This window comes from Amblyomma mixtum, chromosome 1 (genome assembly GCF_055824585.1).
Source record: "Amblyomma mixtum isolate Tamu chromosome 1, ASM5582458v1, whole genome shotgun sequence".
Classification (NCBI taxonomy): domain Eukaryota; kingdom Metazoa; phylum Arthropoda; class Arachnida; order Ixodida; family Ixodidae; genus Amblyomma; species Amblyomma mixtum.
In genome coordinates this window covers 183,944,443-183,950,442 of record NC_143012.1, presented here as the reverse complement: position 1 = coordinate 183,950,442, position 6,000 = coordinate 183,944,443, and positions in this window count along the sequence as shown.

Sequence of the window (6,000 nt, the reverse complement as noted above, 5' to 3'; positions counted from 1 at the left end):
GGAGAACGTGGAAAATCACAATATGTGTGGGATGTAGCTGGAGTTATTTTGGCAAGGAAGGTGCCATTTTTCTAGCGCACATTCGTCATATTGTGCTTAAATTAATGAATCATTCATCATTTATGAAAAAAAACTTATACCCTTTGAGATGAGACTAATGAAACAGCGAAGCGAGATAAGTTCTCTCGTGTAACCGTGATTCTTCCTGTCTGACCTGTTTGCGAATCAATTAGCCAATAGAAACTGAAAGTACCACGCATTGCAGGCAATAAAACATTACGCAATATAACCAACTTCTCGTTTGTATTTACTCCGTCGTCTTAACTAGGTTACTGTGTGACTGCCATGCCTCCGTGTGATTCCGCCAGACTGCCAACCTGCATCCCTATGGGAGAACGCTATGTAAGTTTCTCAACCGCATGCACAACACGCATTTACTGTGCTTTATAACGAAGTGAGCGAAAAAAGACAGCACAAATTCGAGAAAATTGAGAAATCTATAAAGAATGGAGGTAGCCTGTAAGATGATAAGCTAAAATTTTTAATTGTTAAACGTGAGAACCCCTCAGTACGGGGTGAAAGAATGATACGGTTAGTAATTTTCATCAAGTTATTGTCACAGATAGATACGGCAGTGATACAAATATCAACCGAGTTATTAGCCCGAAAACTAGGCAGTAGTGCCGAATACTTAGATATCTCGGAGGTAAGAAAAATGCAACTCACAAAGCGCTAGAACCACTTCAAACAGGAAAAGTGGCAGTGAAAATCAAATAACTGTAGATTTTTTATGCGTGGTGGAGAGGCTGCCATAGAAAATGCTACTACTGTGTATTTTGAAATCTAGAGGCACGCGTACAGTGCGATGTCAGTGCACGTTAAAGAACCCCAGATGGTCGAAAATTGTGGAGCCCTTCACTACAACGTCCCTCATGGCCTGAGTCGCTTTGGGACGTTAAACCTCCACAAACACATAAAAAAACTAAGATGACGCAAGTCCTCTTTAACCGGCCTCTATAAAATGCGCATGAGCAGTAACAGAGTGAGAAGGTTCCTCATCAATGAGTTGGTGGCATTTTCTAGAAACGACGAGCTATGTGTGTAGTTGTTCAGGAAGCATAAAAAGTTTGAGCGAATGCATGCGAAGAACGATTTGAACCTTACATTTTGCTGAGCATTAATTCGAAGCCGAAATAGGGAGTTCGCTGCAAAGTTTATTAACTGGCACAAAAGCGAAATCTTTCACTGACATAATGCCGTACCACAGGCTACATTATTATAAAATAGTTAGGTAGTAAGAATATTTATGGCTGTGCATAAATGCTTGTTTTACGTAATAAAACTGGTAGTTAAGTTTAAGGTATTCAACAACTTCCCTCTTTTACACTGCTCAAATAATAGTTTTCTGAAAAAATAAAAAAACATGATGGGGCAGTAGTATTTCAGCTCCTGTGATGCTCTCTAGTGAACGGCGTTTTTGGTGTTGTCTAAGAACCATATTTATGTGCACGAATACTGCTATGCAAACATAACTCTTAGAAGTGCTTACGCACATTTATGATAGAAAGAACTCCATCTGACACTTCCTTTTCTAATACGTTACAGTGGTTTTATCATGAATGCTCCAACCTGGTTTACAGTGTTCTCAGTACGCTGATATCTGCACATTGGCTTCTTTCCTAGCTGCGAGTTTCGCCCCACCACTCTTAGAAAATGGCCGAGATATAATAATTTTTTTTAAAGAAAGCCGGATGATGCTTTCGCATGCGAATGCAGGAGGGCTGCCTTTCACCCGAATGTAACTAAACGATTGCTGTCTCTGTCTGGAGGGGCAACGAATGGTTACTGTTACGCAGCACCGTTTTCTGGGAGTAGTACTCGACCAACAACTGTCTTCGGCAGGACACGTAAAAGCTCAAGATCAGGTGAACTCAGTGGGAAACGTGCTTCGCAGACTTCATGGTTCTTCTTGAGGCAGCTTGACGCCGTCTCGGTTCAAAGTGCACAGTGATCTCCTTCAACGTAAGATTGCCTACTATGCACCGATACTGCATGGCCCCTCGCGCTGGTAGCTGGTAGCTAGAGGTGTTCAGGTGCGTTTGGGCGTGCGCAAGGGAATGGTAGCTCTCTGGTTATTGCAGAGGAACAGCACCCTTTATTTCATATCTTGCGAGCAACTGTGACTTGCCGACACATTGCTGTCCAATGTCCGAACATCAGAAACCCCCTTTAGTTTGCGCGCTATAGGACCGTAATGGTAGCGAAATTCATCAATTGTTTCTAGAAGAGCGAAAAAATTCTCAAAGTTAGGAGCATTTTACGGGAGATATAACGTATTCCACTTGGCTCCTGTTGGCCCATAAGGTCGAGCACTTTGTCGAAGGGATAATTAGATAATTGTTCTGCTTGGATCTGTATAATGATCTGCAGTATGAAATGAATAAAAAAATACAAAAACGCGGCACAATGGTACTTGCTGGCAAGCAGTTAGTCATGTCCCAAATCTTCTCTGTCTGTACTGTCTCTGTCTTCTCTGCCTATACTGGTGGTTCATGTCTTGACTATTCATGGACATCTTCTATAGCGATTCCCGAGTTGAGTGAATGACGAGCAGTTAAATTGGCTCATGCAACAGTATCAGCCACACATGAGGCATATCCAATTTATTCGGCACTACAGTTCGTAGTACCTGTGGAAGGTCCACGTACGTGCGAGATCTTCAGCGACTTCCAGAATGCATTAAAATCCCTCGACAGCGCAAGTTCAGCAGCGTGGAAAGAGAGAGAGAAATAAGTTCATAGGCGCCTCTAAGAAAATTGTACATGGAGTCAAGTCACTTTATTCCCAATCATTCCCACCCTAGCCTCCGGCTGAGATATCTTGGATCGCAGCCGCAGCCATGCACAGACTGATGACTTAACGCTGGTCCTGTTTTTCCCGGATGAGCAGCAGTGTGTCCACGGAACCCCTGCTTCAGTTCGCCTCTCCAAAGCTAGGGCAACTCCATACCATGTGTATCAAGTGCGCAATTCCATCGCATTGCTTACAGCGACGGCTAAACGCCTCGCTGTGACATTTGCTTAAAAGCTGTTGGTTCGGAAACACTCCCGTTTCCAGCTTCCTCCACGCTGCCTCTTCTCTTTGACAAAGTTTTCTGTATACATTTGGGCACAACTGACGTTGTAGCCTTCGAGCCGTTCCAGTCAGATTAAGGATCTCCTGATACCTATTAAGCTCTTACTGAACCGTAGGGGCTCCTCGCACACGACATCGTTGGGATTCCGGAAAGTAAGATCTCGGGCCCTTGATGCGCCCGCGTCCAATCCAACGCGACCTGCTCGGCCATAGCTTGGTCGACTGCGAGAATTTTTAGTGCTTCCCAGATATTCCACCCTCTTCGTAATTTCTCTATGGCGATTTAGAAAAGCTAGCAATGGTCTTCGCTCAATTGTGACAGGGCCAACGGAATAGCTACCTCGAGTGCCTACCTCGAGTGATTTACGAAACGCTTAAAGAATTTTCCAAGACATAAAAGATGCAGCACTTAGTGATACTTAAGTTGATACCCGGGCATCGCCTTATCCATGGAAATACTGAAGCAGATGCGGCGGTCAGGCAAGCTTGTGCGAATGCTTCAACTTGCGGCCTGCCATTACGAGGATGTGGAATCCGATGTCTTTAGAGACATTCGAGATAGTATGAGCGGGAAAGATTTGTTCAAGTCAAAGTATATATCTTGTAACCTCTACCCAAATTGGCTCCCACTCACGGTGCACAATCCGAATATTGCTCCACAGAAGTCTAGAAACACTCATTCACCGCTTAGGATTGCGAACAGCCTACACGACTCACTCTCTATGTAGAATTGGTCGTGCAGACAATCCATGATGTGCATGCGGTCACGAGAGTGAGGGTGGACCTCACCTGTTACTGGACATGACTGACAACCCTTGATCAAAGGTCTTTCAGTCTTCAAAAGTTATTAGGTCCATGGCAGACGCATGCGCTACAGAAACGGACGATCACCGCACTGAAATATGTCCTCCAGGACAGCAGCATCCTTGGGAAGTACTACACATTCCTTCTGTAAATTCTGAGATTCTTGGCCTCGCGTGTGCTGTCCGGTATCCTGGAAATCCCTCAGATGTGCTTCTATTAGGAATCTGGTTTATGTTATATTGTTGCTACAGTTCATGTTTTCTTTTTCATACCTTGGTTTTGTAGTCTCTACACCATTCACTGTGATCAGTACAAATAATTGCTTATAATATGTACTCATTTTATGTATTTAGGTAATATTATTACATATAATCTACTTTTATATTCTATGGTAGTATTTCTGGCATGTCCATTGTATTATTTGTCTTGAGGATTGTGTGTTGTACCTTCGCTTTGTCTAGCGGTATGCGCCCATTCGTGTTTTTTTTTTCAGTTATCTGCAAAAGAGTAGCTGGTGCCATAATCAGCACCAATATCTCCTTCTATGTTTATGTCAATACAAAAACGTCTTCTGAGAAAAAAAATGTTGAAACGAAACGTTCCTCAATATACTGACTTCGGTTCAAATATTTCGAAATTTCAGTTTCCTTATGTTACAGAGTGCACTGGCCTAAATTCGGAGGGAGTGGAGTGCACGCACAACAACCTCACACGTTGTCCGGTAAGCGGCTCATACATTGTTATTCATTCAATTCCAGATGATAAGAGAAACGTTATACTGCGCTTGTGCAAACAAGACCAAAATGAAGTAGTTACCATGGAAAGGCCTAATAACTGCACTGAACTAGGACTAGAACTGAACAGCTTAGAAGCTGCAGCTTTTTGTCTGCGCCCCTAACATCTGGATGATGTAAATAAAGATTTGATTGATTGATTGATTGATTGATTGATTGATTGATTGATTGATTGATTGATTTGATCTTCTCGTACCATTTTGCGCCTCAGAACGACAAACTTAGACGCCAGCTAGGGAACTTCTGATTGAAATTCTGATCAAAAATAAGTCGATCTTGACCATTTTTTAGTGTGAGCGACGCTAAACTGTCGGCGACAGAATTGAGGCACTGGCGGCTATACTTATTGTGAAAATGAAAGCTCGCGTTAAGAGGCTAGCAAATTTAGGACTAAAAGGGGCAACCTTGGTTTTGAATATGCAATGTGCAATGTTAGGTTGAATACTTCCGGTTCAAGTACTATAATATGCTCATATTTACACTTTATCGAATGAGCATGAACGTGTTTCATGTGCATTGAAAATTATAGCATTAAATTCTGTGCGGCCTTCATAGGATCTTAGAGATAGAAAATTCCTACGAGAGGCCTTCCAGCGCGCTTGGTCACTTTTCATGGCCGCCACAGGGTGATGCTATACTGTTCCATCGTGCACAATTGCCGAAAATGTAAAGCTATTTGTATTACAACCTTAAAACCAAATGAAGATTTCTAGCCTGACACACACGTAAATGGTACAGAGAGGTTGGTCAGATGGTTCTTCATAGTTATTGGTGGTCAGATGGTTCTTGATAGGGTGCTTGCCAACGTTTCGAGAAGAGGACTTGTCTTTGTCTTGGCCTGCGTGGAAGGAACACACATAGAAGGAACAGAATTTCGAGCATTTTTCTTCGTTCACGGCCCTCTTACCACAGTTGCCGCTATTACAAAATTATTATCATGATATATGAGTGGAGGTAGGGCGCGGTGCTCATATCTTTCGCGTCTTCAAACTGAACACTGCTGTATTGAAGGATATCTGCAGGATGTAGGAGACACACGAGTAAGCAAGTGTCAGTTACGAACAAATTGAGAGAATGGGCGTCGTCGTATATGAACAATAAATAAAATAAATAAATAAAATGTTGCCCTGAATGCTATGTCTAGGACGAAATCGAAAGCGAGTGGCGGGATCAAGAACTCTAGCTGTAGTAAATAGATTTCCTGTTTCTATATTCACCTCTTCTTTCGCTGTTTTCTTCGACTGTTTTCATTTGGTTGAACATGCCA